The sequence below is a fragment of the Salarias fasciatus genome, chromosome 12, assembly GCF_902148845.1.
Source record: "Salarias fasciatus chromosome 12, fSalaFa1.1, whole genome shotgun sequence".
Lineage (NCBI taxonomy): Eukaryota > Metazoa > Chordata > Actinopteri > Blenniiformes > Blenniidae > Salarias > Salarias fasciatus.
This window is the reverse complement of record NC_043756.1, coordinates 29,224,430-29,239,287: the sequence shown is the minus strand read 5'-3', so window position 1 is coordinate 29,239,287 and position 14,858 is coordinate 29,224,430. Positions and strand designations below refer to the sequence as shown.

Here is a 14,858-nt window from a genome sequence, read left to right as displayed (position 1 = left end):
TCCAACTTTTTGCAGTGTTTTCAACCTTTTTCAACTTTTTGCATTGTTTTCAACCTTTAGCAACTTTTTGCAGTCTTTTCAAACTTGTTTTTTAACTTTTTTCAACTTCTTGCAGTCTTTTCAAACTTTTTCAACCTTTTTCAACTTTTTGCAGCGTTTTCAACCTTTTGCAACTTTTGCAGCGTCGTCAAACGTTGTCAACCTTTTTCAACTTTTTGCAGTGTTTTCAAACTTTTTCAACCTTTTTCAACTTTTTGCAGCGTTTTTAAACTTTTTCAATCTTTTTCAACTTTTTGCAGGGTTTTTAAACTTTTTCAATCTTTTTCAACTTTTTGCAGTGTTTTGAATCTTTTTTAACACTTCTCAACTTTTTGCAGCATTTTCAAACTTTTTCAACCTTTTTCAAGTTTTTTCAACTTTTTCAAGTTTTTTCAACTTTTTAAGCCTTTTTCAATTTTTTTCAGTTTTCTTCTACTTTTTCTTAACTTTTTCAAGTTTTTTCAACTTTTTCGTGATTTTTTTTCAGGTATTTCAACCTTTCCAACTTTTTCTGCTTCTTTTGAACATCTCTCAGATCTTTCTATTTTCAGCTTTTTGATACTTTTCAAATTTTTTTTTTTTTTTTTTTTTTTTTATACTTTTAAGGTTTTTTCAACCTGATCAAATAATAACTTCTTCAAACTTTTTAACTTCTTGGAATTTTTCTTCAACTTCTTCAGCATTTTCAGCTTTAAACACTTTCATCAGCTTTAAAAAAAATACTAATTGGGAATCTTTTTTCAACTTGATTCAAGTGCCTTCTGCTTTTATCAACTTTTATGTTTTTATAGCTATTTTTTTTAAACCTTCAACTGGTGTTATTTTTTTAGCTCTTTTTAAATCATTTGAAAACTTTTTCTAATTTTTTTCTGTGTTTTGTCTTTCAACATCTTTGCTGTGCTTATTGCTCCTTGATTAGTCTTAATTTTTCTGTTACTGCCAGAGCTTAATTGATCCTCTCTTACTCTGACACTTAATGTACCACTTTTTACTGTTCATCGAACATTGTTGTTACTTTTTTAGCCTCACTTGTATTTAAGTAAGGCGTTTCATTCTTCTTTTTCAACTTTTTAAAGCTTTTTCATCTTTTTTTCTTGAAACTTTACATTTTTCAAGCTTTCTTCAACTGTTTTCAGCTTTTTTCAACTTTTTGACATATTCAATCTATTTTCATCTTTTTTTTCACATTTTTAGAAGTTGCTGGAGGCTGCTGGAGGAGGTGACAAAGAAGAGAGGAGTGGGGAGGAGGCTGCTGGAGGAGGTGACGGAGGAGAGAGGAGTGAGGAGGAGGCTGCTGGAGGAGGTGACGGAGGAGAGAGGAGTGGGGAGGAGGCTGCTGGAGGAGGTGATGGAGGAGAGAGGAGTGAGGAGGAGCCCGCTGGAGGAGGTGATGGAGGAGAAAGGGAGTGAGGAGGAGGCTGCTGGAGGAGGTGACGGAGGAGAGAGGAGTGGAGTGCAGGCGGCGAAGAGGGAGAGAAGAGTGAAGGAGGAGGTGACGGAGAGGAAAGAGGTGGAGAAGATGAAAGGAGCGGAGGAGGTGAACAGGAACAAAAGCGTGGAGAGAGTACTGAAGAAGAAGGAGGTGGAGGAGTGGAAGATGGAGAGCAGACTGTTGGAGGTGGAGCAGAGGTGGAGCAGCCTCTCTCTCAGGAGGATCCTGTGGGTGGAGCTGCTGGTCTGGACTCTCAGGAAGGTGGAGTTCTGACTGGAGGCCAGGAGGAGTTGGAGCAACCTGGGACAGGAATGGGGGTGGATGTGGAGATGGAGGAGGAGAACAGCTGGATGGTACTGCGGGATAAAAGGAAACAGGAAGAAGTGGGCGGAGCTAAAGAAAAGAGTCAAGTCTAATAATAAAAGGAAGCTGTTGAGTTCCCAGGAGACTGAGATTGATCAGAGTGGTGGAAGAGGGACCAGAGACTCTCTGAAGGAGGGTGTTTTTTTTTTTTTTTTTTTTTTTTTTTTTTTTTATGTGGGTTTTATTCGAACTGCCGAGTCCCTGCCTGCAAACAAATTTACCGTGAGGTATAAATAAAGAAACCTTGAACCTTGAACCTTGAGAATATAGCTGGGACTCAGCCGAGGAGGTCCAGGAGGAAGCTTATGGGACAACAGCAATGAAGAGATTCTTGGAAAGAACCAAGAATAGAAAAGGTGTTAAGGTGGAGGACTACTTTCCAGATCTTGAGGATTTTGTTTATTTTGGTAAAGTCAACGTAAAGTACAAAGGAAGGGTGGAGTTGACGGAGCTGACGGATCAGGAGAAATACAGACTAAAAAAAACTGGAGCAGAAAGTGAGAAAAGAGCTGAAAAGACAAAAAGAATACAAGGAGTTCCTGTGACTGCCTCATGTAGGATTCTAGCTGCTGAGATCCAAGAGACTGAAGGACTGATGGAGGCTTTCAACAGTGGGGGGAGTCTTTGACCAAGTCTGATATGTGAACTGATTTAACAACTTGTGAACATGAGAGTGGTTTTGTAGAATATTTGAAATGTGAATAAAGTGTGTTTTAAAATCAAATCCCTTACACTCTCTCTCTCTCTCTCTCTCTCTCTCTCTTTTGCTCACACACACACACACACACACACACAGACACCTGTTGTCTGTGGTGCTGAATTCCTCTGTTTCATGATTTGAGCACTGCATCCAAAAGTAGGAGGCATTATAGACAGATGATAGATAGTTGGACAGACAGACAGACAGACAGATAGATAGATAGATAGATAGATAGATAGATAGATAAGAGATGGAGATACAGAAGTATAGAGGTGTGTGTGTGTGTGTGTGTGTGTGTGTGTGTGTGTGTGTGTGTGTGTGTGTGTGTGTGTGTGTACATTCCTCATTTGCTTTGTGTGAAAGAAAAAGTAATGCACAGTATACATTCATTTTCTGAGTCAACAATAAAAAGTTCATATCTATGGATTCAAGCTGAACAAGGTTTTCTTTTTTGTATTTTTAAGAAAGTTTATCCATCTTCTGTATCTTCATGGTGTTTTATTGGACCATATTTGGTTGAAAAAAGCTCAGAAGTTGGACCTCTCGGTTGACGCTCTGTTGTCCGGAGCGTCCCTGAACGCACCGCGCTCCGTGATCTGTCACTCCGCTGCTACAGCTGAGAGGTAAGTCCGCTGCTCCTCTGAAAAACTGTCAAAACTCGGTTTAAACTTCACAAAACACCGTGTGTTTCGGCTCCACTGACTTCAGAGAGCCTCTCCAGTCTCTGGGGTCTCTCTTGGGTCGACTGAATAAGAGCTACGTTGTCTCTAAAAGTTTGTTTGATGATGTTAATGACGGCTAAAGCTCTAGCTAGCATTAGCTGCTAGCAGAAGCTAAGTGGCTAACATGAAGCCAGTTTGTTGGAGTTAATTCATGTTTCGGGTGTGTTGAAGTGTCCATTGCTGTCTGTTGCTGTCTGTAAAGCTGAGCTTCATTGTGAGCTTTCCCCTTCAGCTGTTGTTGTTGGTATTTGCTGTTAACAGTAAAGTTTAAAGTAGAGTGTCGCATGACTCAGCAGTTTTCTTCATCAGTTTCCTGCTGACCAGAGGTTTAATTCATGTCTCTCTTCACACAGAGAACTGTGTTGGTCTCCTGTTGGATTTGGTGAGTGTCAAACTTCACACACATGACTGTTTCATGGTATTTAAGTTATTTTTATTGAAATAGAAGCATATTTTCAGTCTCTACTCTGTGTGGCTCAGTGAGTCCAGCCTGCTTCAACACACCTGCTGCAGTAACAGGCTGTTAGTGGCTCTGCTGGGAGCTGCTGAGGACACAGTCATTAGACTCAGGTGTGTTGAAGCAGAGACTGAGCTGGAACCTGCTGGATAGAGGCTCTGCAGGAACAGGGCCAGACAACACTGGTGTGGACCAGGAAGACAAACAGTTTCTCTCTGGGATCAAGAAAGAATTGTCTTCTATTAAACCACTGAGCACATTTCATCCTCTTTCTGTGCTGCAACAAAAAATTAAGCCCAAATATAAGATACAAATGCTAAATATTTGAATGCAATTACTTAAAGCTAATCAAAATATTAAATATCAAAATGTTGAATTAAGATTTTCAAATGTAGAATTTGTCAAACAAGTATCCAAAAGAGTTGAAATACATTTTATCAAATACAGCTTATTTTTAGATTTAGTTTAAAAAATAAAAAACACAAAAACTGTATCTCTATTTTTCATTTTAATTAAGCTTTTGATATTTGTGAGCAGTAATGTCTCTATTTTTCATATTACTGAAGCTTCTTCCAAGGTTTTAGTGATGTTTGCTTCATTGGAAAGTTTGTCTTCCAACAGTAAAGGAAGTTTTTTAATGAATGTCTGGTTCATGAAGCTACTCTGTGCTCCTTTAATTAGTGTGAATGTTTTTACAATGTCTCCAGGAACGTTTCTGACATAACACTGTAAATAAAATATATACTTTTTGTGTGGAAAAACAGAAACCAAAAATCAGAAATAGAAAATGAAATCATTCCATAACCTCCTAAATATTTCAATCCTGCTGTCAACAGTGAACATGTGTGATCATATGATGAATTGTATGGAAAGTTGTCTGGTTTCTCTTTTATGTTGTTGGTCATGTTAGAAGTCAGTTGTATTTTGAATGAATTCCTTTTGTATGATTCTTATTTCAAGCAACTTGTCTTGCTACTGAATCTTGAAACACATTTGGTGAAAGTCAGTTAGGTGAAACAAATAAGTTTCTCACCCTGTTTTAAGATCCCAGCCTAACAGAGATGAGAAAGATATGTTCAGTCTTTCTTTACTTATAAAGCAGCTTTCAGATAATAAAAGCAACAGCATTTCAAGAGAAGAATAACATTACAAAATGAATCCATCCCTCCCACCCACAACATATACATATATACAGCATACAAACGTACACACACACACACACACACACACACACACACACACACTCTCACAGGTTCCACACAGACACACATGCAACACACTCCCTCCTACACACACTGTCTGTGTGACTGACAGGACTGTTGGTGTGTTAATCAAAACAAACCAATCATCTTTTTGTCCTCCTCTCATGCTGCTGGCCTGAAAGACAGCTTAAAAAATAATCAGAGAGCCACGACACCGGCCAAGCAGCAGGTAGACGGGAAAAAAACAAAACAAACCCCGACATGCAAGCAAGCCAGGCAGGCAAACAAGCAGGCCAAGCACAGACCGGCGCATTAGGGCCTCCACACACTACAGGATAATCGGGCCGAATTTTGCCCCGATCCTCTCCTCCCGATCGAGGCCGACAGGGTCCGATTGTCGGGAGTATGCAAATGAGTTCGGGTCCGATCTTCGTGTAGTGTGCGGTGTGTTCCGAGAGATTTTTTCCGGTCGGAGCCTCTCGGGAGGCGTCGGAAGGGGAGATCGGAGATAATGAACATGTTCAATATTTCCGATCGCAAATCCTGTAGTGTGTGGAGCTCCGAGAGGCGCCGATCAGCTCGAGTAGAGCTGTCCACACCCTCGAAATAAAGCTCTCTGATTGGATGAACAGCTCCGTCTCACCAAGGTGCCGCTGATTAAAAACATCCACTCACAGCTGTCAGAGCTGGATGATGAATATATGTCTGTGAAATATATTCACTATATATGACAGTGAAACAGAAGAGCCAGAGCTCCTAAACTCAGCTGTACAGGAAGTGATGGTTAATCCTGTCGCTCCTGGATGGACTGGATCCTCCATTCAGACCCAAACTCCGATCTAATATCTGCATCTCCGCCAGTCCTGCAATAATCCCAATGTTTTAATTAATCTCCGTTATTAACCATTACGGAAGAATGGGGAAGAAAAAAAAAATAATAAAAGAAAAAAAAAAACTTTCCACTGATTCCGTGCCCTCAGAGACAGAGCGGACTATAATGAAACTTTCCTAATCAAAGTTCAACGTATTTTTACTCTGATTTGAACTATCCAATCTGTGGACATAAAGAATGATTTAAGATATTTGATGATTTAAAAAAGTAGCTTTTATTTGACACGGTCTGCTAATAACTTTATTCTACTGCTGCACTCGGGACTCAAAAGTAAAAAAAAACAAAAAAAAACACACAAACAGATTAGCTAATAAGCTGAATTATTATTAAATGTAAATTAAAATAAAATGATCTGAAACTATGTTTCCCTCTTCTGTACTGGAACATTTAAATTTTCTAACAAGGTGCTGACAGTCCGTGCTCCGTGCGCACGGCGGGTGGGGGTCTGCACTGAAGGAGCGATACCAATGTGAATGAATGAACTGAGGGAACGAATGAGTTCTCCACTTATTATTGAAAGTGGAGATGAATGTAAAAACAGCAATGAAAGGAAACAGCACAAAGTCACGTCGGACGACGTGAGATTTGGAGGAGTGAGGAGCCGATTCTCGGCTGAAGAATCTGCTAGTGTGTGGTCTGCTCCGGAGTGACACCGCACACTAGACGATCAGGAGAGGAAGATCGGGTACGATCTGTCCTCTGCTGCCGTGTAGTGTGTGGTGTCTGAATCGGGGAAGATTGAAAAAATCCTGTAGTGTGTGGCCGGCTTTAGGAAACCTTCCAGAATCCTTTAATCCTTCGAAAAAACACCACGTCCTCTGGCTCCAGCTCTCCTGACCACACATAGAAGTGCTGTACAGCGGCAACTGGTTCACTGGAACTGAGAACTCACTGGTTGACGTGTTGTAGGTATGGACTGCTGTCATGAGCCAGTAGTTAATGAGTATTACAAAATAGGCCAGTATCGGCGCGAGAACATCCCCAGAGATAACTCTACTGAAAAGCACATGTCCTCGGCTGAAGGTTAAATGATCCCTCGCATCTAAAAATCACATTTTAAATCTTGGAACGTGTCAAAGAATTATCAGTGAGAGCATGAATTCTGGGGTGTTTTCATAGTTTTGCCTTCAGTGACAGATTGTTTTGATCATTTTGTCTGCTGGTTCTGCTGTTTCCTTAAACGGTCACTCATTTCCTTCTTTCTGTCCTGCAGGTACCCGGATCAACTCCTCCACCCATCTTCACTGAAGACCTCTTCTCCTCTACATTTCTGTCTTGCTGTCCATCTCCTCTGTCCCTCTCCTCTGTCCCCCTCTGTCTAAAAAAGAATCTGTCTTTCCTGTCATTCTCCTGCTCTGTCTGAACCATTCTATCTGTCCTGTCATTCTTCCCCTCTGTCTGGACCTCTGTCTAGCTGTCCATCTCCTCTGTCCCTCTCCTCTGTCCCACTCTCCCTGGTTTTTTGTTTTATTTTTGTCACTTTTGTCTTGGCATATTAATTTTTTCTGTCAAGCTGTGCTGGCGGCAACTCAATTTATTGGGGAAACATACCGCCGTCATCTCAATTTATTGGGGCCCTTCTGAACTTGGGACTCGACCCGAATTTTGAGTGTCCCCCCAACAAAAACCCTTCTATTTCAAAAACAAACTAAAAAAAAAAAAAACTCATATCAAACTACTTGTGTTGACATAATACATTCTGTGTTGATCTACACTTGTCTGCCTTCTTTATATTTTCCAGTTTTGTTGTCACAATGCCTCGCACCAACAAGAGATCTCAAGCTCAGAAACGTCGGTTCCAGCAGCAGACTGAATCCCACGATCCAACTCCTGAGTCAGCAGAACGTTCTTCTAATCTCTGTGAGAAGATGGCAGCTGTCTCACTGGTTCCTGATGAAGTCAAAGGTGTCAGCAGTGATGTTGTCATGAGCAGACGTGATGAAGGTAATGTGATGATAACAGAACTGCCCTCTGAGATTCGGCTGTGTGCTTCCCGCAGCCAGAGCTCTGCCAGGTATGGTGACAATGGGAACAAACAGTGTACATGTAACTCTCTAACTTTTCTGGCTTTCCTCCATGAGAACGAGATGATCTCAAAAGCAGACCTGGACCTGGTTCTGGATAAAGGGAATGTTTTATATCAACAGGCTATTAAGATACACCCCACTGATGGTACTGGATATTTGGCGACTGATGAACTCCCGAACCTCGTTCCTTCTCGCAGCTCTACTCTCACAGCTGATCTCTCCATACTTTCTTACAATGGCACCCTTGGAAACCCACCAGCTGGATGTATGGATAACTACCTCTCCCTGTCTTCCAGACTGAACTGTTTGACTGATGATGTGCAGTATGCTCTGTTGATCATGTCAAGCTTGTGTATTGCAGTGTTCAGGACTCCCAGTGGCAGATATGGCTTCTTTGATCCTCACTCCAGAAAAGATGATGGTTCATACAAAGAGCCTGGAACAGCTGTGATGGTGACGTTCAAACATCTCCAGGACATGGTGAATCGACTCCTCCGCTGCTACAGAGAACATGGCGCCTCATCCATGACCCAATATGAGTTCAAACCTGTGACGTTTGTCAGCATCAGACCTGTAAGTCCACAACCTGCTGCTTCACACTCTGTACAGACACCTGTTGTTGAATCAAACTCGCATCTGAACACAATGACCACTGAGGTTTGTTTGGAAAACAGCTCAAGCCAAGTGTCAGTGTCCCTGAATCAACAAGTTGATGTCCCTTCAGTTCAACCAGAAACTGCAAGTCCAGCTGTGGTGAAAGAAACCTCTGATAAACTATCAAAACGAAACAAGCATGAAAGAAGAAAGATTCACAGAAGGTTGGCTTCAGGAAAGAATTCCCTCAGAAAAGATCAAAACAGGAAACGAAGAGAGAAGTATGCTTCAAATCCAACATACAGAGAAAGTAAAAAGTGTTATTCCAGAAGAAGTTATGCAACTGAAACAGTGAAAGAGAGAAAGAGAAATCAAGTTAAAAAGTCCTACAGAGACAATCCTGCTGTCAGACAAAAACACAGAGATTCGATGAGAAATTTATACAGAAACAGTGCTGAAATCCGACAGAAGAAAAGGCAGTACATCAGAGACCAATACAGAAGTGATCCTGTATTCCAGCAGAAACAGAGACAATACATCAGAGACCAGTACAGAAGTGATCCTGTATTCCAGCAGAAACAGAGACAATACATCAACTCACAATACAGAAACTCTGAAATCTTCAGACAGCAGCGAAAATCTTATATGACACGACGTTATTTCCAGGACCAAACATTCAGAAGGAAACAGACTGCTAATGAGAAAGTTAATGCAAGAGAGGCATAGAAACAATCTGGCATTTAGAACAATGCATAATATGAGATGTGCCTTGAAGATAAGACGTAAATACCGTCAGATTCACCGACAACCACAGCAACAAGACAACAGTTTGGTTGGACAGGCCATCTCCATTTTCAGGTCTCAGATCAAGGCTGGACCAACATTCGTATGTACTGTGTGTCTTAAAGCTTCATTTCCTAATCAAGTTAAAGTTTGTACCAGAACAAAGTATTTGAAAAATCCTAACTTGGTGGCAGCTTGCCTCACTGGAAAGTTTGTTCATCACTGTAATGAGAGCTGCAGAAGTGAAGAACAGTGCAAAGTTCCTGATGAAAGGAAGAAAGAGTGGATCTGTCATACCTGCCATGATCACCTGAGACGAGGAGCCATGCCCTCCCTGGCTATACACAATAACTTAGAGCTTGTTGACATCCCATCAGAGCTGTCAGACTTGAACATTTTAGAGAGACATCTGATCAGCAAGTGCATCCCTTTTGCTAAGATCATTCCTCTTCCTAAAGGCAGACAGAGTGCAATCCGTGGAAATGTGGTGTGTGTCCCATCTGAGATCCAGGAAACAGTTGAAGCTTTGCCCAGACTGAGAAGTGAATCCCAGATCATGAGAGTGAAACTGAAGAGACGCCTGTGTTACCGAGGACATCAGCTCTTCCAGACTGTCACCTGGTCTAAACTGATGCAGGCCCTGCATAAACTCAAACAGATTCACCCACAGTATTCTGAAATCACTATCAGAGATGAAGCTGAGCTGTGTGACCCCACCCTGCCTGATGATGATGATGATGAAGGGATGGAAGAGGAGTTTGATGAAGCAGACTTGATGGAGATTGACAGGTTTGAGAAAGATGCTCTGTGTGAAAATGAGGCTGAGGATGGTTTAGATGTTCTGTCATGTGATGGTGAAGAACCAGAGAACAGACCTGAAGAACAGCAGGAAGGTGACATGCCCAATGGTGGCTTTGCTCTGGAATCTTGTCTTCAACCTCCTAATGTAGCAGAGGAAATCATGTCTTTCAGTGAAGGAATCTACTGTGTTGCTCCAGCTGAGAGAAACAGTCCAGTCGGCTTTTTTAAGACCCCAAAACTTGAGGCCATGGCTTTCCCTGTACAGTTTCCTACAGGTCAAAACACCCTGGATGAGAGCAGACGTGTCAAACTATCACCCAGCAGTTACTTCAAATCCAGACTTTTCTCCATTGATGACAGATTTGCCAAAGACTCTAATTATTTGTTCTTTGCACAGTTTGTGATTGAGGTTCACCTGGCTACCAACAGCATGACCATCCAGTTGAGAAAAGGCAAACCCATGACCAGAGACGGACGAAAAATAACCTCAGGAATGCTGCAAGACAGACGTGAAGTAGAGAAACTAGTGAGAAACCGCGAGGCTTTTCGCTTCATGAGAGCATTACGTGGTACTCCGGCCTACTGGCACCAGAAAACCAGTGAACTGTTTGCCATGATAAGACAGCTGGGCACTCCCACCTTCTTTTGCACGTTTTCAGCTGCTGAGATGAGATGGCCTGAAGTGATTGAAGCAATCAAGAGACAACAAGGTGAGGATGTGAATTTTGAAGAGCTTGACTGGTCAGAAAAATGTGACATCCTGAGAAGTAATCCTGTGACAGCAATGCGCATGTTTGATAAGCGAGTGGAGGCCTTATTCAGAGATTTGCTGCTTTCGCCTGCTCAGCCACTGGGTAAAGTTGTGGACTTCTTTTATCGAGTGGAGTTTCAGCACAGAGGAAGTCCTCACATTCACTGTCTGCTCTGGGTTGAAGGTGCCCCTGTGTTTGAAAAGGATGATGATCAGACTGTGTGTGATTTTGTGTCCAGATACATCACAGCTCAGCTCCCTGACCCTCACACTCAACCCGACCTGTACAAGAAAGTCAGTGAAGTCCAGAAACACAGTCGAACACACACCAAGACATGTTTCAAAAGTGTTGGCTCTGGGTGCCGTTTCGGGTTTCCCAAACCTCCCTGCAGAAACGTAATGATCACGAGACCTGATGGTGGTAAACATACTGCAACTGCAAAGACTAAGCTGAGACCTCTGAACAGACTCCTGAATGAACCTGAAGCAGCTTCCATGAGTTTAGATCAGCTTCTGGCTCAGTGTGATTTAACCGTGGCTGAATATGAGTTTTACCTGAATGAACTGAACAAATCCAGTGCTGTCCTGCTGAAGCGAGATCCAAAGGATTGCTGGATCAATGCCTACAATCCACACCTGCTCACAGCCTGGGATGCTAACATTGACGTGTCCTACATCCTGAATGCTTATGGCTGTATTCATTATCTGACCAAGTACATCACCAAGAAGGAAGCTGGACTGTCAGAGTACCTGAAAACAGTGATCAATAACTCCAACACCAGCAACGTGAACGACAGTGAGGAGATGAAAGCAGTCATGCAGGCCTACTCCAAGAAACGAGAAATCAGTGCACAAGAGTGTGTTGCCAGAGCATGTGGACTGAAGATGAAGAAGTGTTCCCGAGCTGTAGTTTTCATACCAACAGATGAGAACCCTCTGAGAATGAGCCGCCCTCTGTCTTTCCTTGAGAACACCACTGATGAATCTACAAACATCTGGATGACATCTTTGGCGGATAAGTATAAGAACAGACCAGAAACACCAGAGTTTGAGGAAATGTGCATGGCTGATTTTGCTGCCACCTGCAGGTTTGTCCGTGAGAACAAAGGAGCTGATGTGTTTCCACTGCTGAATGACATGGGCTTTGTACAGAGGAGAAAGAACGATAAGCCAGCTGTGATCAGATATTACCGCTGCTCAGAGGAAAGAGATTCTGAGAACTTCCATGGCAGATTACTGAAGCTGTACCTTCCACACAGATCAGATGAGGATCTAAAGAGACCAGGCTTTCCAACCTACCAGAGCTTTTACAGAGCCGGCTGGGTGCAGCTGCCAGGCTGGAACCACGGCCGGTCGGTGGAAGTGATCGTCAAACAGAACAGAGAAAAATATGAGAAAAACAGTGAAGAGATTGAGAAAGCTGTTGAAGAGTTTCAAGAGAATCAAGGTGTGATGGATGAGTGGTGTAACCTTGCTCCTCAGTCTGAAGTTGTGAGAGTGGACTACGATGATGATGCAGAACAACCACATCCTGATGATCCTGAGCAGGAAAATGTCCCTGAGTACAGCCGTCAAGCTGATGCAGTCAGTGAAGCCAGAGTGACCAGAGAGCCTCCTGTGATCGATCCAGCTGTGTTAAGACACATGTATCAGAGTCTCAACCTAAAGCAGGCTGGTTTCTTTTACACTGTGAGAGAATGGTGCATTCGCAGAGTCTGTGGCCTTCGTCCAGAGCAGTTTTTCTACTACATAAATGGAGGGGCGGGTACTGGAAAATCCCATCTCATCAAATGTATTCACTCTGAAGCATCGAAGATCCTGAGGAATGTTCCACGACATTGTGACGAGGTTGACATCAGTAAGCCTACTGTCCTGCTGACGGCTTTCACTGGAACAGCAGCGTTTAACATTTCAGGTTCAACTCTCCATTCACTGCTGAAGCTACCCAGAAGTCTCAAACCTCCAATCCAAGGTCTTGGTAACAAGCTGGATGAAGTCAGAGCAGAGCTCCTCAACGCTGAAATCCTGATCATTGATGAGGTGTCCATGGTTTCCAGGCCGTTGTTTGTCTACGTTGATGCTCGACTAAAGCAGATCAAAGGCAGTCAGAGACCTTTTGGAGGAGTTTCTGTCATTGCTGTTGGAGATTTTTATCAACTTCCTCCAGTGAGGCATTCCACTCCTCTGTGTGTGTTTGACCCCTCTGAAATCGACTTGTGGCACGAGCACTTCCAGATGATCACTCTGACTGAGATCATGCGGCAGAAAGATGATGTTGCTTTTGCAGAGATGCTGAACAGGATCCGAGTCAAAGACAAGTCTGCGGAGTTGTCTGAAGCTGACCGTGCTTTGATTTATCAGACTGTAACAGAACCAGCTCTTTGTCCAACTGATGTCCTGCACATCTATGCTACGAACAAACAGGTGGATGCACACAACTCTGCAAGGCTGGCTGAACTGTTTGACAACATAATCACAGTTGATGCAGATGACTTCGAGAAAGATCCTCAGACTGGCAGAATGACACGGAAACAAACACCAGTGAAAGGAGGCAGAAATGAGCTACCAGACTCTCTACAGGTTGCTGAGGGCGTTCGAGTCATGCTGACCAGAAACATTGATGTACAAAGTGGTCTTGTCAATGGAAGTTTTGGCACTCTGGTGCGGTGCATCTCAGAAAATGATCATGTCACAAAGCTGGGTCTCCGAATGGACAGCCATGTGTCTTCAGAACAAAATGATGATGTGGTTTATATTCAGAGAGAGGAAGACAACCTGAAGCAGAAAGGTGTGGTGCGCAGACAGTTCCCCATCAAACTAGCTTTTGCATGTACCATCCACAAGGTCCAGGGAATGAGTATGCAGTCTGCTGTGGTGTCACTGAAGAACATCTTTGAACCTGGGATGGCTTATGTTGCTGTGAGCAGAGTCACTTCCCTCGGTGGACTCTTCATTGTAGACATGGATGAGAGTAAGTTCTACGCCAGTCAACAGATCACTGCAGCACTGGAGAGCATGAGGCAAGCCAGTCCAGCTGAGATGATGCCCCTTCTACAGATGAGAGAAACCCTGAGCAGACCTGATACCCTGACCATCATCCACCATAACACTGAGGGATTACCGGCTCACGTCAATGACATCAAGAACCACCATGAAATGTGTTTGGCTGACATCTTGTGTCTCACTGAAACCCATCTGCAGGGCTCCTTTGTTGCAGACAGTCTTCAGTTACCAGGCTACAACCTCTTCAGACGTAACAGACACCTGTCCTACAGCAACTTCCCTCAGATTGCCAGCAGAGGTGGTGGAGGAGTAGCCATCTATGTGAGAAACCACATCCAAGCTCGAGAGAAGCAGTATCTGCTGAATGTCACCGACCTTGAGTTTGTGGCCTTGAAGCTTGATGCTCCAGTGAGTGCCATCATCGCAGCAGTGTACAGACCTCCAAACTATGACGTGACTTCTTTCCTGGCTAATCTCAGCAGCCTTCTGGACTCTCTGGAGATTCTCGACTGTCAGCCCATCGTTGTCTGTGGAGACTTTAATGAAAACCTTTCATCCACAGCCAAGAAGCCCATTCTAGAGCTGTTTCAGACCAGAGGTTATGTTCAACTCATCACTGCTTCCACCACAGAGAAGAACACACTGCTGGACCTGATTTTCATTTCACAGCCCGACCACTGTGTCCAGTCTGGTGTCCTGAGAACATATCACAGCTACCATGATCCTGTTTACTGTGTCCTGACTTTCAGCAACGTGTGAAGCAGAGAAAGACTTCGGATGTCCTTTTTCTTCATTTCATTCAATAACCTGATCAGTGTTCTAATCATTTATTGTTTTCCATTCAGACTGTAGGTGCCTGATGAGGTAAGGCCTTTGTTAACAGAACTGAATCATGCATAACCTTTTTTATTGTTTCAATCATGTTTGACAGCATATGAATGAGGTAAGGTATGTGAAAGCCATCATGCTCTTCTTAAAGTGATCATTGAATTGAATTCCTTCAGTGTGAATAACAGATTTCTGATTTTTCACTGTCATGTTTGATCATCCATAATTGAGGCAACAATGTTCTTTAATAATTTTTTTAAAATT

The 14,858-nt window shown here is 42.9% G+C and overlaps 1 protein-coding gene across 1 annotated transcript in view; it reads right to left on the bottom strand.

The window, feature by feature from the left end:
* Positions 1-14,858, bottom strand: part of LOC115397679 (GTPase IMAP family member 8-like) — a 152,621-nt gene that overhangs the window by 43,801 nt on the left and 93,962 nt on the right. The gene's annotated exons all lie outside the window — the stretch shown is intronic.